The 19,539-nt window shown below is 41.7% G+C and overlaps 1 protein-coding gene across 4 annotated transcripts in view; it reads left to right on the top strand.

Moving 5' to 3' along the window:
• Positions 1-19,539, top strand: part of CCSER1 (coiled-coil serine rich protein 1) — a 915,439-nt gene that overhangs the window by 148,898 nt on the left and 747,002 nt on the right. The window lies entirely within an intron of this gene.

Below are 19,539 nucleotides of genomic sequence, written 5' to 3'. Positions count from 1 at the left end.
AATAAATTATCCACTTTTTATTCATATTTCCATCTTAGACAATTTTAAATTAAAGGAAAGGGTTTATGGTTCAAGTTACCATTTCCCCCTTTGAATCCTCCTCAATGTTTTTAGTTTAATTTGACTTCTGCAATTAATGTTTGAAGCATCTGAATCTTACTCAGTCAGCCTATACTGAAGTCAGTATAAGGATGTATGTGTGTTTTTAATTCAATTTTGGCACCATTTTTTCTGTTTTGAAGAAAGAAAACTAGCAGTGTTAAGTCAGGGCTGGTTCTGTGTATTGCAGAGTCCATGTTGGGGTTCCCACCAGTATACTGACTTTCCTTGGAAATCATTCTGTGCTTGTAATTCATGGCTTAGAAAGCAAGCAGTGGACATCAAAAACAAGTACTTTTGCATGTACCATGTTGGTTTTATGTTTTCCAGTGTTGCTGGTGTTGGCTGCGGATACTAAAGTAATTATAGTATCATAGAATCATAGAGTTGTAAGAAACCACAAGGTCCATTAAGTCCAACCCTCTGCTATCCAGGCATGCACAGTCAAAGTATTCCTGACACATGACCATCCAGCCACTGTTTAAAAACCTCCAAAGAAGGGCCCACCACACTTTGAGGCTGCACATTCCACTGCTGAACAGCTCTTACCCTCAAGAAGTTCTTCTTCTTCTTCTTCTTCTCGTAACCTTTATTTAAAAGCGCTGTAAATTTACACAGCGCTGTACATACAATCTTTTAGTCAGACGGTTCCCTGCCCTCAGGTTACAACTCAAAAGACAACGACAAAAAGGAGAAGGGAGTGGTGGTGGGGAATAGGATCAGGTCCAGCAGATCTTCTCCACCTCCGAGCCTGGACCAAGAGATGGACTGGAGGAAGGGCTTGGCTTCTTAATGAATGGTTAAAAGGAGGCTTCCTGGGTCAGAGAGGGTTCGCCCTGGGAACGCTTCTCTAAACAATATAGTCTTTAACTCATTTTGAAACTGGGTAGAGAAGTTATGAGGTGTGCATGTGGGAAGAAGGTCCACAGTAGTGGGGCAGCAAGCGAGAAGGGACGAATTGCGAGGAGGGCAGTGGTAGTCCTACACTGTGACAGGAGACCTTGACTACCAAGACGAGGGTGCGGAAGGATGTAAGGAGAAAGAAGGTCAGATAAGTAAGGAGGGGCCAATCCATGGAGGGCTTTGAAAGTCAGTAACAAAACTTGTACCGGATGCGAAAGTTCTTCTTGATGTATAGGTGGAATTTTTTTTCTGTAGCTTTTACCATTGCTTTGTGTCCCTATCTTGAGGCTGTAGAAACTAAACTTGCCCCAGGTTCATATGCCACCCTTCAAATATTTAAACATGGTTATCATTTCACCTCTTAACCTCTTTTCCCCAAGCTAAACAGAGCCTAAGCGCTCATCAGAGGGCATGGCTTTCAAAATACACTGACGGTTTGTTCTTGTGGCTGTGTTATTTGCTCTCAAGATGACATCAACATAGGCAACCATATGAATGTGAGACCCTCAAGAGCTCTGCCATAAATGGTTTGCTGAGATCTTGCAAACTCAGGGTTGTGACTTCCTTGATTGAATCTAATTACCTGTAGGGAAATCTTCCTCTTTCAGTTTACTTCTAGGAAATAAACCATATTATCAATAGTTTATTTCTATTAGGGTATCTTGCATGTTTTTGACTGTGTTGTACTGTACTCATTTTAGTTTTCAAGCTGGTGTCCCAGATTGGAGGAAAGGGGTTTAAAAAGATGAGTTATAATGGGGATGATGATCATGATGGTGGTGTGGTGGTGGTGATGATGACAGGCATTTTAACTGACAAAAGCCAGAGTTGCCCAGTTCAGATGCAAGGAGAACTAAACAAGATGGGATTCACACCCCCACTAGTCTTGGGAAGACCATGCTTTCCTTTTTGTGAAAATGCTGAAGAAACTAACCTGTACCCAAGTATGTAATTTTGGGGCCAATTTTTGAAATGTTTCATCACTTTTTCATGAGGGAGGATTTCTCTCTGATGGCCCAATGGGCTGTTTTAGGCCTAACAGAGTCCTTTTACCCATCAAGTAGTTGGGAGCCATGGCTAGTTTGGGGAAAAGCCCCTCATGGACTTAGACAGGTCAGGAACATGCCCCCCCCCAACACATCAAAAAACTCAGAACAATAGTTGCAAACTAGAGGAAAAGAGATCCACCTCAAACATTAGAGAAACTTTCTGACAGTAAGAGCTGTCAACAGTGAACACACACTCTCTCGGGAGTGTAGTGGAATCTCCCTCCTTGGAGGTCTTAAACAAAGGCGGGATGGCCACGTTGTTGGAGTGCTTTGATTGTAAGTTCCTGCATGGCAAGGTGGACTGGATAGCATGGAGGTTTTTTTTCCAACTCTATGATTCTATGATTCTATGCTTCTAGTGACTAAGAGGGCTTCAAAATAAAAAGAAGGGTTATAGGGATGTTCGGGGGGATGTGCTGAGCCCCTGAAGCTGCACTCCCTCCCCAACACACCTTGAAGTAGGCTTAATAGAGCCTAAACAAGTTGTTCATGTTAAGGAAGGACAAGGGAGTGAGAATAGCCCTGATGCTATTTCTATTTTTGTGAAGTATGGTTTCTGAAACGTAATAATAATCTTAATAGGCCAATTTGGTTATTTTTCTCTTTCTTCCTCATAATTCCCAGTGCTCCAACTTTAATTTTATCTTGCTCAATTCAAGCCCATGCCAGGAAGAAATGTGAATTGTGGGTTGCAATGGCCTAGTGGTAAACAGTATTTCTGCATAGAAAACAGCAATTCATGCACAGAAAATAATACTTCTGGGCAGAAATTGCTGTTTATGTGAATTTGTGCAGAATAGGTACCAAGTACAACCTGATTACACAGGAAATAGCATTTTCTGTGCAGACAATTATACGTGTGTGCAGAAATGTGGATTTTTTTGGGGGGTACAGAAAATGTGTCCTTTTATAATGGCAATTAATGTTTGAATCATTTGGGATAGCTCATCTGAGTGTTACTTTGCTTTTGGAATTTCATTTGCTTTTGAATTACTATTTTTTAAAAAAATGAAACTGTGGATTGTTGAAGCGGAGAGTAGAATCTGTGACTATGGAGGTCTGACTGTATATTGTATACTGGATCCAGTTCTTAAAACAGGTAGGCAAGGTGTCTTCGGCATTTTAATGAACCACGCTGGTGATTCACATCCATCAGTGAGTTTGCACAGTGAGATTTAAAACGTTCTGGTTTGCCTTTAAATTTGTATGACTGCAGCAAGCAAATCATCCTTCAAAAGAAGTACTTCTGCTTTAAAAATTCCATAATCACAAAAAGTCAACATGGGTTTCAGAAGAAAGAAGTCATGCCAGACAAATCTGATCTATTTCTTTGAAAAATTACTAGCTGATAGATGAAGGGAAGGCTGTGGATAGATATATCTTGATTTCAGTAAGTCCTTTGACAAGGTTCCCATGACATTTTGCAACAAGCTTGTAAAAATGTGGGATAGACAAGGTAACTGTTAAATGGATTTGTAATTGGTTGACTGGCCAACCCAAAGGGTGCTCAACAATGGCTCCTTTTCATCCTGGACAGAAGTGACCATTGGAGTCCACAGGGCTCTGCCTGGCAGTGTTATTCAACATCTTTATATGACTGGATGATAGAATCAGGGGCATACCATCAAATTGCAGATGAGACCAAATTAGGAGAATAGCTAATACTCCAGAGGACAGGATCAAATTCAAGATGACTGAATAGACTAGAAAGCTGGGCCAAAGCTAACAAAATGAAATCAACATGGAGAAATGTAAGGTACTGCACTAGGGCAAAAATAAATAAAATGCACAGATATAGGATGGGGGACACCTGGATGAATGAGACTACATGTGAAAGGGATCTTAGGCGGGTTCTAGACCGCCGCTTGCTCCGGCGGGAGCCGCAAGCCATACCGCGCGGCTCCCGCACGGAGCAAAAAAGAAGCTCCAAAATGGAGCTTCTCTTCCGCGGCGCACTGATGACATCGCGAAGCGCCAAGGGCGCATTGTGACACATTAGGCCGCGCGACGTTCGGACGACTCAGCGTCCGATACGTCAATATGGCCCCGGCCATGTAGAAGGGCCAGCGCCATATGTAGGACACAGTCCGTATTAGACTCAGGGGCGTCTAGAAGAGACGTCCCTTTTTAAAATGGAACGTCCTGCGGACGTCCCAACTGCCGGTGTGAACGGGCCTTAGAGTCCAAGTAGACCACAAGTTGAAATAAGTCAACAGTGTGATGCGGCAGCTAAAAAGAGCCAATACAATTTTAGGCTGCATTAATAAAAGTAAGTGTCTAGATCAGAGAGAAATAGTGCCACTCTATTGTGCTTTGGCCAGGCCCCACCTGGAAATGTGTCCAGTTCTGGGCACCACAATTCAAAAAGGACATTGAGAAACTGGCGTGTTGCCAAAGGAGGGTGACTAAAATGGTGAAGGGTCAGAAACCATGTCCTATGAGGAATGGAGGGAGCTGGGCATGTTTAGCCCTGGGGAAAAGAAGGTGAAGAGGTGAATGATAGCCCTCTTTAAACATTTGAAGGGCGTCATATTGAGGAGGAGCGTACTGTTTTTCTGCTGCTCCAGAGACAAGGACCCAGAAGAATGGATGCAAGCTACAGGAAAAAGATGCCACCTTAACTAGGGAGGAACTTATTGACGTAAGGGCTGTTGACATTGGAAGACACTCCTTGGAGTGTAGTGGAGTTTCCTTCCTGGGGAGGTCTTAAAACAGAGACGGAAGGCCACTGTCAGGGTGCTTTGATTGAGATTTCCTGCATGGCAAGGGGTTGGACGGATGGCCCTTGTGATATCTTCTAACGCTAGATTCTAGATTCATAAAAACCAGGTACATGGAGAAGGCACAACTTGTTTTTGAAATCAATTAGCACCCTCTGCAACGTGCAGTAGAAGTGCTAATTGGATTCAAATGCAGACATGTACTCCCCAATATGCTTTGTTTTTTAATGGAAGTGCTCATTCAAGTCTCTTTTCTCCCCTGCCATTGCTATACCACCACCAATGTCAGTAGTGGTGAAGTGGAGGGGAGGGGTCCCTGCGGAATAAGGAAGTGGCAATATGGTCACTTCATCCATGGACTGAAAATCTCTGTTTAATATTCTTAAATAGAAAATTCTAGTAGTTGTGGTGTGACAAAATGGATTGTGTAGTGGATGGAAAAGAATGGAACAAAATAGGATATGATCAAAGGAGTAAGCAGAAGCAAAACTGATTTAAATTCATTAACACACAGGTGAAAAAGCTGGATCATGGGAACATACAGCTGCAGATCTCAGTGTCAAAAACAGGATGCATAACAACTGTATTTGGTATCTGATGCGTGTATCTCAGTATCTATCTGAATTTCACATTTCAATTTATGTGCACTCAAAATCCTGTTACACATTATTTATAATAGAGGAGAGTGTGCGTATTGCCACATGAACTGAATCAATGAAACTGCAGTGGATGTTCACAAACCCCCAAGGAGGCTATATACAGAAGAATGAGGAGAAAGGGAAGGGGTCAAGAAAGAGGGAAGACAATTACATTCTTTAATCTGAACAACCCAGTTTGTTTCAGGAACCATTCAGCTTTTTACATTGAGTGAATTGAATTACTCAATGAACATCAATGCATTAGTATTAAGGGACATTTCACTAGTGCAGCCAAAAAGCTTATTATAATAAGGACAATTTTTTATATTACTGATGTAATTTTACAAACTGAATATTAGTTTTCTTTAAAACTGGATCATAGCCAATGGCCAGTCAGTGGCTTGTGGAATTGTAGTGAGACCACCAGCTAATTTGGAAGAATCTTGGTAAACCAATTGAATGTAACAAAATTTATGTATGATTTCACATAACAAGAAGTAGAGGAAAATGTGAGAATGTATGAGAAACACTGCACTTCAATGTTGCCGCCTCTTTTTCTCTGTGTTTCTCTGTACTGATCTAGTCAACACTCTCTTTGGATAACGGATCCATTCAAATACAACTACAATGATGGATTGTTCTTACAGCCAAAGTATGTTCAGACTGGTCTCCTCCTTCTTCTCCTTGTCCAGAGGAAGGAGATTATTCAAACTTTGATCTCCTGTTTTATATCCAAATAAGGGGGGGAGGTCTATATTACCATGTTATTTTTGTAAAAAACCCAGCTTATTAAACCAGGATTTTCTAATTGTTAATTAACTATAGCTTGCAGCAACCATATCTCCCCCATGTTAATTGAAATAGGAAACCAGAGTAAGTAGAAATCAGGTCCCATGTCAGGGTCTGTGGAACGTTTTTAAGAGGAGGTTCTCCACAGTGGCTGGCATGTTGTTATTTTGGTCACCTGCAGGTACCATCAAGGAGAATGCAAATTAATTTCCTATCTATATCACTGCAACATCTAAATATAAAAAACTCTTATGAACCCAATATGTACTTAGGAGTGTCCCACCATGTGTTTCAGCAGGCTTGCTCCTGTGTAAATATGCATAGGATAGTTTGCAGTTAGTCTTTAATTGTGGAGGGCTTTTGCTGTCTAACATTTCTTAGTGCTAATATTATTAGTACAACTTTAATTGATAATGCCTGAGGAAGATAACACTCATAGGAGTCTAGTGGGTCCAATTTTGCTAGATCAATTCAGGAGGGAGAGGTCAGGCTATCTTGTCTTGGGTGCAAGAAGTTTTCTTGAGTCCCCAATCCTGTCTGTTCTGATGCCCATGCCGTACAGTACTAATAAATCAGACATAGAAAATAAAGGCTGCTGTTGTAGATGGGCCCTGAAGAGTAACGTGGTCACATCATCATGATACTAAGACAAATTGGTGTGTGTGTGTGTGTGTGTGAGAGAGAGAGAGAGAGACATCTTAGTGGGCTCAAAGGGGGCTCATATATATATCTTAAAAAGTTCCACCTCAGGTGAGTAAACATATCATAATCTGTCGGCCTGTCACTCCTTAGCCTCCCACCTTAAAAATAATTTTGGCTTCATCTTACCCAAGGGTAGCAGGTTGCCTTAGCGTGGCAGGGCAGATTTCCTGGGAAGCAGTGTTCCTCCTCCAATGGTGTGGAACAGCCTGGGAGCTGCTATTACTGCTCCCTCATACCATCCTTCAGTTGCTTCAACTCTGCGTGGTGAGACTGAAATTGTTGTTGTTTATATTCTCTCTGGCCTTCCCCCAAATTGGGACCAAAGTGTCTTATAATCAGTGACACACTAGAGGAGTGTGTGTGCTGTGTGTGGTGTGTGTATGTGTGTGTGGCAGACTACATTAGGTGACATCTCAGAAGGGGGTGACATCTGGCCTGGCCCTTCACACCACTGCAAGAGTATGTGTGGTAGGGCTGCCATGTGGCAGAAGGCACATGCTTCTGCTGGCCCTCCCTGCTGCCCGGGCTCCCTCTGTTGAGGAGTCAATGTCAGTGGGGAAGAAGGTGAGGGTGTGGATGCGTGCACACTTCTGCCAGCCTCTCTGCTCACCCTTGTCCCTTCCCCAAGGGAACCAGGGGCAGCAGGAGAAAGGCAAGGGTGGTGCACGCATGAGAGCAAACAGGGAGCCTCTATCTGTGCACACCTAACTGCCAAGCGTCCACCCCCTGGCAGTCCTTTCAGGTGTCACTAGGCGTGGATGGCAAACTAGCTGGAGGCAGATAAGGAAGGCAGCGGAAGGGAAAAGGGGAAAGGGCACTGCAGTGGGTAGTAACCAACCCTAGTGGTGGCACTGCTTATAATTATTAAAACAATTGTTAAGTATCTACAAAATACAAAACACAATTAAACAAAAAAACATTAACACTGGGATTAAAACATATATTAAAAGACACCAACACCCCACACAGCAATTAGCAAGCCAGCACATCACTCATCAAACACCTGTAGGAATAAAAAGTCATTGCTTTTCTATGAAAAGAAATTAGGAGGGGCCAGTCCAATTGCCTGGGAAAGTCCAACTGCTCTGGAAAAGGAGTTCCAGAGCCTGTGGACAATCACCAAAAAGACCCTCTCTAGTTTCCACACCAGATATACTTGTGATGGTGTTGAGACAAAGAGAAGGGCTTCCCCAGCAGATCTCACAGAATGAGCTGGTTCATAAGGGAGAATGATCCTTCAGATGAAGCATTAGCTAGGGAACTGAAGTGGGAAAGCAGTATAGAATAGTGAGTCTGGGTTGAAAGGCACATAACTCCCTTCCTACTCAACTATTATCACTTGTGCAGGTTGTTTGTTGCTTTCCCTCACTATTAGAGCTGCATATCCATATTGATCTTCAACTATTTTTTAGTTAAGATGGTCAGGAATAAATTCCAAGCATTATACAAATGCTACATGTTGAATATTAAGTGTGGCACGTATTCCAGCACACATAGTACTCAATATGGATCATGTTCAAATAAATGCATAATGAGTTTGTAGGTTACAATTATGCCAAGGTTCATATTAAGTAGCATACAAGAAGATTTGGAGAAACAGTGTCTCTTCTCTCCGAATTTATAACAGTAACACACTTGTGGGAGGACAAAACAGGCACAAACCTTGAAGGAGCTTAAAGCAGCATGTATGATAATGTTCTGATGCTTCTGTGTGGCAAAGATACTTTTGAAGATGAGATTGCAGCATCAGATCAAGAGGTGGTGTGAAAGTAGTTCTTCGGATCAAGGGGGAAAATTAGACAGCTCCAATATTACTCAGCAAAAACTACTCCAGATCAATTGCCAGGTTATTTTAGTGGTAATCCATATGCTTTGTGATATTTTCTGAAGCTTTGTATTGTTTTTTAAATTGGTTGTTTAAAACACAATGTTTTAATGTAAAAATAAGTTAGATGGTTCGCAACAGTTTTGTGAAGAGAATGCACAGTCTTGTATTATTTACTGTTAAGTGCTTCTCCTGTGTCCTAAATGGTAAAGAATGGTAAGTTGTCTATAAATCCAAATGCTCAAATGTCCTAAGTTAAATTATTAAGAAAGACAAACCAGTTTTGTTTCACATTTTAAATAAAAGAAGGAGAAACTAGAACCACTGCTCCATCTACTGGGTGCAGAAAAGCACAGACAAGAGTTCATTTTAAAGGAATGCTCATAACAAAATTAGATTTAAGCAAAAAAACTGGCTTCATTCTCATTGAACAGGAATGTAAAAGATCTTAAAAAGCAAAACAAAGACCCACAAGTATAATGGCAACCAACTACTTTATTCAGAACATAACTGTAACTAATTACCATATATTCTCGACTATAAGTTGACCTCATATATACTGTTAGTCGAAGGCAAGTTTTGGGGCCAAAATTATGGATTTTGCTATGACCCATGGCTAAGTCGAGGGTAAAATTTAGGGGAACATAGCAAAGGATTTAAAGGATGAAGCAAGCAAAACAATTCCAATGAACTTATAAAATCCAGCAGCCATAACTCTATGTGCTTATCCTTAAGATTGGATGGATAAGAGAGTAGAGGGGGTTGGTGCTTCAACATATATACTCTTGTTTTTCATCAGGAGATGGTTCCTTCTTTTAAATAAGAGTTAAGATACAGTACTTACATTGACCCATGGATAAGTTGAGTCAGTTTTTTGGGGTGAATTTTTTTTACCTTAATTTCTAGACTTATATATGAGTATATACAGTACTTTTAGATTAACTGTTCAGGCTCTGATGAGGCCATAACTCTTAGGAGCATTTACATATAAGTAATTTGTATTATGTTAGGGGCAGAACAGACTGCTTGAAAAGAGTGGAATGGGGCGGCCCCAGAAGCCAGTCTCTCCAGAGCCGCAGCAAACCACTTGCCATGGCCCCAATCCGCTCTGAAGCTGGCCCAAATAGGAGCGGTAACAATCCACTCCTATTTGGGCAGGTAAAAAGCCACCTTAAGTAGCCTGTCTGCAACCCCAGACGGCTTTTGGGTGCTCTAAGCAGTGTGCAGTGTGTAAACACCATGTCCTCTGGCGCTGAAGCCAACCCTCAGTGATTGGCGTGGGCAGCTTCCGGGCATCTTGGGATATGGGCATGTAAATACTGCACTCTCAAGCTGCCCAGAATGCAGCTTAACTTGCTGGTTGGTTCCAGCCCTTAATAGTGTTAATTGGTTGTGTTAACTTTTTTAATTGCTGTAGTTTTTTTAAGGGGGAAGAAAATAGGGGATGTGGGGGATGGGGAACGCAGTTTAATTTAGTTTAGGGTTAGGTTTGTAGATTAATGTAATTGAGGGTTTTTTATTGTCTGTTTTTGATTTATAGTTTTGCTTTGTCTGTTTTATGTTTTTAAACCTTTTTAAAAAAGAAATATTGTAGTACAGTGTGCTTACTATGTCCACAGATCTGACCACCTAACAATCACCATGCCCCATATTATTCAGTGGTGGTGCTTCTCATCAGGGTTCCTGATACTTGAGAAACATGTCTTTCAACCATTTGCTAAATATCTGGCCGTGGTGCAGTTGCCCGAACCACAGTGTGTGTGGTGTGTGTGTGTGTGTGTGTGTAGGATGATTTGAACAAGAAAAAATAATATGATGAGAATTACATACAAGAGGCCAGCCATACTGTGTGGTGGTTTGAACTTTGGACTACAATCCTGGAGGCCGGGTTCGATTCCTTGCTCGCCAAAGGACGCGCCACTGGGTGACATGGATGAATTACATGCCCTCAGCCCCAGAAAACTTGTGTTAGGTTCACTGGAGGATCTCCACTGTAGGGTCTCTATAAGTCAGAAATGCCTTGAACACAACAACAACATTATTTGCACACTTATAATAAAGTTTGGTTGTGTGACATTATTTAAAACATTAAGTGTTGAAATGGCATCCTCCCAACTTCCGTCAAATGGAGGCTGAATTCAGTTGATTTCTTAATTAAACAAAGCAAAGCAAAATGCTTAGAAAGACTTCCCACTCATAAGCCAAACTGCTCTTATTCCCCCAGGAGGCACTGGTCTTTTCACAATAGTAATAATGTCCTACAGGATATCTAAAGTTAGCACTTAAAATTTAGGTGAAACTCATTATGTTTCATGGTGATAGAAGACAAGCTTTGCTACATAGGCTTGGTTTTCAAGATAAGTGGACTAAAGGAAGTTAATGGCAATTCTTTAGAACATTCATAATGGACATCCATGCCTTTTTCAAATGGAAAGGAGTGGACACCATAAAAGAAAATGAAGAGAGAAAGGGAGAGGGTGGGGAATGTCCTTCTTTGGAGGTTTTTAAAAATAGGCTGGATGCCCATCTGTCTGGAGTGCTTTGATTATTTTTTCCTGCATGACATGATGTTGTGGCTCTTCTGAGTCTATGATTCATACATATGCACATTTAGAAAATGCATTCCAGTTCAATTGGATACACAATACCCCTTATCAGGGTATTAAAGTCTATGTGTCTGATCAGCTGCTCTCGTAGAGACAGCTGATGCAAATGTTCAGACCTCCTCTTGTTCCTTCTTATGGTACATACCTTTAACTAGGACTTGTATTGGACCAGGCTTCTAAAGGGACATGTCCTCAAGATCCCCAAAATAAAGGGCTGTCCTATGCAGTGATGGACACGTGGGTACCATAACAGGATTTTCAAAAGCCACAGTGGGCGAAAATCTGTTCTTTGGCCCTACGAATGTCCACTGCCTTTCCTGTTGGTTATTCCCACTTCCCTTGGGGAGGCAACTATTGTACATTACTCAAAACATAATTTCCTGCCAGTTATGGACTTGTAATTCTCAACCACTTAAGCAAACAAGACTATTAGATACCGCTTCATACTGCCTAAGCAGTGTCTAAGCGGTTTACAACTGTAAGCTAATTTGCCCCCAACAATCTGGGTACTCATTTTAGCGACCTTGGAAGGATGCAAGCCTGAGTCGATCTTGAGCCCTTTTGCTGGTCTTGAACTCACAACCTTGTGGTTTTGAGTGAGTGGCTGCAGTACAGGCATTTAACCACTGCGCCACCAGGGCTCCTTCAAGATGTCCATTCCAGTTAAGGAGAAGCTTTACAGGAGTTCTTCTTATGTAGTAGTGAGGGTCTCCCCCCCTCCACACCCCATAACCCGCTTCCCCAAAATAAAGAAGAGTAATTTTACTTAATGACAGGAAGCAAAGGCAAGTGAGGGTGTAGATGGCTGTTTTATGACAGGAAAGAGGTTTCAACCAGGGAGAAATGACTGGTCTTGGAATCTGATCAGACATTTCAATTTTAAGACCCTTGGTGGCATAGTTGTTAAATGCCTGTACTGCAGCCTCTCATTCACAAACCATAAGGTGGTGACTTCAATACCAGTCAGGGCTCAGGTTTGACTCAGGCTCGCATCCTTCCAAGGTCGCTAAAATGAGTAAGTACCCAGCTTGTTGGGAGAAATTAGCTTACAGTTGTAAACTGCTTGAGACTGCTTAGGTGGTATGACGTGGTATATAAATGAAGGTGTGAAGTGGGGGGGGGGAGCTTGCATTTCAAGCACTCCTTGGTCTTACACCTTCCCTAATATCACCAGGAGGTGAAGTGGATTTATCATGTAAATATTAACATGAGTATTAATCCCTTAGCATGCCATTGGTTCAAAGGGGGTTTACTGTAGCTTTTCCCTTTTTTTTTTTTTTTTGGAGCTTCTGCCTACAATTTTATTTATTCACTTTCAAAGGGTTAGCTTCAACATTCGTCCTGCCTAGAGTAGACCCACTGAAATGACTTGGACTGGTTGCTCTCTATTCACTTAAATGTCATTGATTTTCTATTGCTCTTATGGCCCCTTTCTGACAGTTTTACAGTTACAGGTGAAGCAGACACCAGAACTGGAGCCATGTTGGTAACAATTTCCAATCTAGAGCACAGGGATGGCAACAGTCTATCATGAAAGATCGTGATAGGACTGCATTTCCAAGCCACAAAATAAGTTGTCCACAAAAATTAAAATGGAAGCACACTCACTCCCCCATTACACATGGGGAAATGCAAATACTATTCTTGCCCCTCACAGTACAATTTATTGTGTAGTGATTGAAAAAGAAATCATTTTTTTATGAATAATATCTGAAATTGCAAATTGCAATTAAGGTGAAGGGGTATATTGTCCACTCTTTTGTTTCTTATCTATTTGCATTTATTCAATGCCATGTTGTGCTCACACTGAGTTCTAAGAGACTGGCAGCATATAATCTTTCATTAATCAGTCAGCAATTAAATTTACTTTAAAAATACTGTATTTTGTTCATTATAGGTCTTTCAAAATTATCACGACAATATGTCTGATCAAAATTATTCATTTTCTCCCCTTAGACACAAATGCCCAGACAATTACGAGTGCTTCTCAGATGCTGCCTGTCAGAGAAATTAATGGATTAAACAATGCACTTTAGCTGCTTTTGTCTTTTTATCCAATAAAAAATTTAGTGGCTAGGGAATCAGATCCATTGCTTCAATAATTTGTGTGCTGTGTGGAAGGAAACCTGTAAGAACAATGTACTTAAAGAGATTAGAATTACTACCACCATCCAGTGGCTTTTGTCTGCTGTAATAAAATACAAAGTTTTTGCAACTGGAAAAAGAGGCATATTTACATTTTAAAAAAGAAAAAAATAGATGACTAAGGGGCTGTAGAGACAGCCTGGTAAGAGGTGGCTCTATGCTGCCCCTGACAGCGCTGGGTTGTGGACGCGGCAACTGCACGTCCCCATACAAGGGGTGCCATATGTGTCGCAGAGCACTTGACACCGCTTGTGTGCAATGCCATTTGGGCGCTGCACATGAGGGACATCATCATGGCACACGCTGTCTGGACAGGCGTGTGCCAAGATGGAGGCCCACAGGCAGCAGTAGGGCTCTGGGTGTGTGAACCCTAGGGTCATAAACTGCCAGTCTGTACAGCTTCTTAGTCTTCCAACCATAGTGATCATTGAAGTAAAAGTTGCTCCCTGGAAAGTTTCAGAGTGTTACAGGGGGAAAAAAACATTACAAACCCAACTACCCATGTTAATTACTTTTAACAATTCTGAGGCTGTATGGTCCTGGAGCAACAAGCAGCTCAGTTGTTCTTGAATTCCTTTGCTAATGAGGGACCAGTTTTGAATAGTATCTGAGCCAGAAAATAGGGCATAAGGGCAACTGTCCATTATAGAAAGCCCCATGAAGAAGGGGGGAACAGACTGACATGGCTGAGTGCGGGGCTTGACGTGAAGAAATGTTCAACTACACTTGTATAAACAAATACATCCCTATATAGGGCATTAGAAGGAGGCAGGTGGGGGGGGGGAGGAAAAAGAAATGTGGCTGAAGTTTTAAGACTAACCAGTTTTTATTGTTGCATGAATTTTCAGGGATATAAAGGTGAAGACAGGTACTTAGGATTCTGTAATGTGTTCTCTCTTGACTAGATTGATCTGTTGTTTCTTCCTTGTAGTGCAGACTGGTATTTTCAGGTATTACTTCACATCTCTTAAAATGTACAACTAGGTGGTTGCTCAGCTTCCATCACTTATTCAGAAAGTGCGCTCTCAAAATCTTGAGGAAGCAGGTTTTTGGATGTCTATTCCAAGGCCCTAGAGTTTTTCTGATTTGTCCCAAAGTAACTTGACATGGGCTCCTCTTCCATGGCATTAGATTCAGAGAGGTCCTTCTTATCCTCTGAAAAAGGTTCCTCATTTGGGCACATGATGTCTTGTTAGAATTGCTTAGGAGTTGTGTTTTTTTTTAATTCAAAGGACAATGACACAGTAAGAAAACACACATGAACACACATCTACATTTGCTTGGTCTTTTGGAATTACTTCTTACACTCCTGGGACACGTTAGGCTCACTCTGTTTTAAGTGCCCTGAAGGCACAGGAACCAATCCCTTCCTCCCTTGCCTCTTCTCCATTTTACTTTACAGAAGTAAATAGAAGAAACAGGTGGTAGCTTGGGGCTTGTTCAACCAAGTAATGCTTTTCCACCTTTCATGAGAAGCTTTAAAGCCTTTTTTACAGAAAGAGTCTGTCAGGACTGCTTGTGTGATGATAAAAGCAGACCTGATGACACATCTGTTGTATTATGCATGTTTCCTCACTTCTTTCTACTAGAATGCAGAGAAATTCCCATTCAGCCTCTCCTGGGGGTGGGATTGCTAAAGGGTAGACTGAATATACAATGCAGGGAAGACAAATGGATGGTGAATGAACTGTCCATTGCATTGAACCACATCAAAAGTACACTGGTATTCATATGGTTGCTTGAGCTGCTTCTCCTTCACTTGCCTGATTTCTGTACAATTTTAAGAACAGCTGTATGGTGAAAAAAGACATATGTAATTTATCTGTTATGGCTGGGCAATATTCTTTTCTCATCCATGTGAAGGCCTTCTCATTTTATAAGCATGATGTTCTTTATATTGCTTCCTCTCTCCAGTATCAATCCCCCCCCACAAAAAAACCACGCATTGCTATGTAATCTGCATTTAATTGATCAAACAATATTATAATCAAATGCTTGTTTGCTTTTGATAACTTTTGAAAGCTCATTTTCATTAGTTTAATCTTCTTAAGAGAGAGATGAGTGGATGGGGTGGAAAATCAACTATGTATTTTGAATTCAGCAAGGCTGAAACCTCAATAGAATCTACCTCCAGGCTTTCCTCAAACATCACCAGTGGGGTTTTTAAAGATTAGCAACCATCCCTAGCCTTTACCTTTTATCTGAAGCTTCAAAATTGCTTTACCATTCTTGATCTTTGTAAATCCTGACATTGTCTGCTTATTAGAAGGAAGCAGGTAGACCAGGATTTACAGACATTTAATTCAGGATCAAGGGAGAGCATATGTGATATGTGTTGAAATGTTAATTCAAAACTGGTATGTTTATCCATGAAACTAGATTTTTGAAATGAGGTCTCTGAAAATAATTTTATTATCTTTGGCGGTTTACAGACCGCCAAATAGTACGTCATCAATACGTACTAGGGTTAGGAAGGGGCGGTGCTTCCGCACCCCCCTAACCCTAGTACGTATTGAATACGTACAAGATGGCGGCGCCCTGTTCATACGGGCGCCGCCATCTTTACGTATCGGACACTGAGCATCCGTACGCGTCGCGGGCATTGTGATGTAGTGAGTGCGCCCCTGGCGCCTCGCTACGTCGCAAACGCGACTTAAAAAGAAGCTCCATTTTGGAGCTTCTTTTTCGGTCCACGCGGGAGTCGGGCCGTGTGAAGGCTCCGGCTCCCCCGCGGACCTACTGGCGGCGGCAGCAGAGCGCCGCAAAGCGGAGGTATGTACCCCGCCCTTGCCTCTAATTCTAGCATTCCCCAAACATGATAAAACCTCTTTGTGATGCTTGAATATAAATTCTAGGAATGAACAAAAATGTTTTTAGATTTTCAATTTCACATGAATTTACCAGTTTCACATCTCCTGGGACTACCAATGAAACAGAATTTCAGTTTCTTTCATTAGTGAGGCTTCCCTTAGAGGGAAGAAATATGGACAAAACCATGCATTCATTCCAAAAATGTGAAAAATTAAAAGTATCTACGGTAGATTGAAAAAGAACATAAACACAAGAACAGATGTGCATGTGTTGGTAAATGTTTATATTTTGGTGAGCAAAATTGTGTACAAAACATAAATGAATTTTCAAAATATGCATGAATTTCAATGTGGTGGGGAAAATCAGTAGGAAACTGAGGCGCGTTACAGACGGCCCAGAAGGGGCCGTCTCGTGCCGCCGCCGGTTGCAGCATTCGGGAACCGCAGCAGCCAAATGGCATGGGTCCCGGTAGCTGCCAAGAAGGAGCGTCATTTCCGGGGCGCGACGTGCAGACGCAGAGCGTCTGTTACATCAAGATGGTGGCGGCTGTGTAGAACGGCCGCCGCCATTTGTTACGGACAGAGTCTGTAACAGGAGTAGGGGCGTCTAGAAGAGACGCCCCTTTTTTAAACTGAGACGTCCTGAGGACATCCCAAATGGTGGTATGTAACCCGCCCGAGGCACTCTATGAGAACACAGCTAGAAGTTTTTCACAGTCCTAAAGAGATTCTGATTTGAGTTTCCAAGAATATGGACTGATTTAAATCTCTGTACTCTAAATCACTGATCAAATCCAGACTGAAGTTATGAAGAGAAAACCCTGATTTAACTCACTGATTTACGTTAAAACATTCCCAATACTTCTCCATTTTACTTGAATACTGCAGCAGATATGATCCATGAAATAAGCTAAGCTGTAACTAGGAGGAGATAATTGCATACATTTTAGAGAAATTACTTTGTATTACATTATGAAGTAGTACATACCTTTAAGTAGATTAGGAATCATAAGTAAATCATTCACACAGACATAAGAGCACAGTTAATTCAATTAAATTTAAAATTTTATATACGTGTCATTTGCTATTAAATTATTGCAGGCTAATGACTGTCCTTTGAATATACATAGATACAGCTTCCACTCAGTCACCTAGGGGCATCTATTCTTATTCTTATTTGCATTATTCTTATTCTTCTTATTCTTATTCCTGTCAGATTAACCTTTGTGGTGGGACAGAGAGAAGTCCCCCCCCCCCAGCAGATCTCAAAGCAAGGGTTGGTTCGTAGGGGAGAATACAGCCCTTCAGATCTGGAGATATCTAGGTGCTCTGCATGTAAGGTTGCCATAATTTGCTACCACCAAACCAGGACAAATGTAGGACAAAATTTGCCTGGAAATGTAGAACATTCAGGAAAAATGGAGGACACAACCAACTAGAAGCCAAAAACATTAATTATTAAAAAAATATAAATTCTTATTTACCCCCCCCCCCCAAAAAAAAAAACCTATCAAAATGGAGGAGATTTTGACATTCTTCCTAGACAGAAGGTACACAACAACAAACATAGTACATCTCAGGAAGTAAAATTCAAATATATCGAGATTGTACCTGTGAGACTAATGCATCTGAGGAAGAGGACTTTAGTCTAGGAAAGTTCATGCTGCCAACTTCTTTCTCCTTGCTGCGGTGGCCCCGCATGGCTCTGCTGCTGCCATAAGAGGCCTTGCCATGGCGGTCTCCTTCTTTGGGGACTAGGCCCCTCACACCTCCCCAGCCATCGGAGAAGGCCGTTGCCACGACAGCAGTCTTCTCTGGGGTCTAGCCGGCCAGCTAGTCCCCTCATGGCTCCTCAGCCGCCGGAGAAGTCCGTTGCCTCATTTCACTTTGAGATCAGAAGAACAAGGTTCCCAGCCATATGATCAAGGCTGGGCACCTTGTTCCCACCTCAGCCAAGTTCACTGTGGCTTTGGTGAACAGCAGAGTAGAACATCTCAGTAATGGGGGAGCTCAGGTCAGCTATGGGGTGTTGTAGATGGCTGTCCCTAGAATATCCTGGCCATTGCAGACAGGACACAAATCTGTAACTATAATACTGAATGCCAGACCTTTCCTTAAAATCTCTCAACTCTAAAGGCCTTCCTGAATAGTAACAGTAACAATGACATCCACAATTTGCTCTAGATCAGGGATTCCCAACTTATGTTTTGAAGAATCCTTAGGCTCTGCGTGCAGTTCCCATGTGCTCCATGGCAGTTTCAGGCAAATGAAAGAAATAAAAATTGAATGAAATTAAAGAATAAGAATATATTCTTATATATATTCCTAAACTCCAGTAACTTGTAAGACATAAGGTAGGCCTCCTGGGTCTTCACCATAGAAATAAGGACACCATGAGTCAAAAAGGTTGGGAACTCCTGCTCTAGATGGTTTGCCAGCCCTCTCTCTGGAACAGGTGTTTCAAATGGGAGGTGAACACAATTTTGTATACGTTTTGCAGTTGTGTGTGTGTGTGTGTGTGTGTGTGAGAGAGAGAGAGAGAGAGAGAGAGAGAACTACAAAATAACATCTTTTCTCTCTCAAATCCCCTCCCTTAGCTGCATTTTTTATTCATCTTCCATAGTATGTGTAGACTTTTCTCTCTTTCTCCCTGTGTGTATGGGCAGTTCATTAGAAAAGCAAAATCTTCTCCTATGGAAACTGCTTTGCCAGCACAGGCAGCACCTATTTTATGGGAACCTGTCCTAGAATATAGCCCTCTGAGGATTAGCTTTCCAATTGTTATATTTCTGTGAATTATAACATGATACAGAGTGCTCATAAGCCCTGATGAGGTATCAACTGAAGGTGGGAACTGTAGTCTCTTTTCCCCTCAGGGCTGCAGTTTTGACTTCTGGCTCTGCATGCATAAAAATAATTGTGTCTAGGGGAAAAGAGTGCCAGAGGGAACCCATTGTGAGTTGGATGAGCAGAATTAAAACCTGCAAAATCAGCACTCAAATATATTCTGTAGCTCTCTGCTAAATTTTGCTGAATAGCTGCATTCTTATATGCATCCTTGAGTCAAAGTTTTGAGCTTTAGTTGGTATAGTCTTAGATGGCTAAGGGGTGAAGAGAGGCATTCTAGGTTAAGATCATGCCTCAGCTGTGACTTAATTTAGGCAGCCTTAGGCAAACCAAACTGACTGTCAGCCTCTTAATACAGGAGGTAAGGCTAGCTTCAGTTCTGAGCAAGCCCATGGCCTTAGTGCTG

The sequence above is a fragment of the Sceloporus undulatus genome, chromosome 5, assembly GCF_019175285.1.
Source record: "Sceloporus undulatus isolate JIND9_A2432 ecotype Alabama chromosome 5, SceUnd_v1.1, whole genome shotgun sequence".
NCBI lineage: Eukaryota > Metazoa > Chordata > Lepidosauria > Squamata > Phrynosomatidae > Sceloporus > Sceloporus undulatus.
The sequence above is the reverse complement of the archived record's forward strand: the minus strand, read 5'-3'. Positions and strand labels throughout refer to the sequence as shown.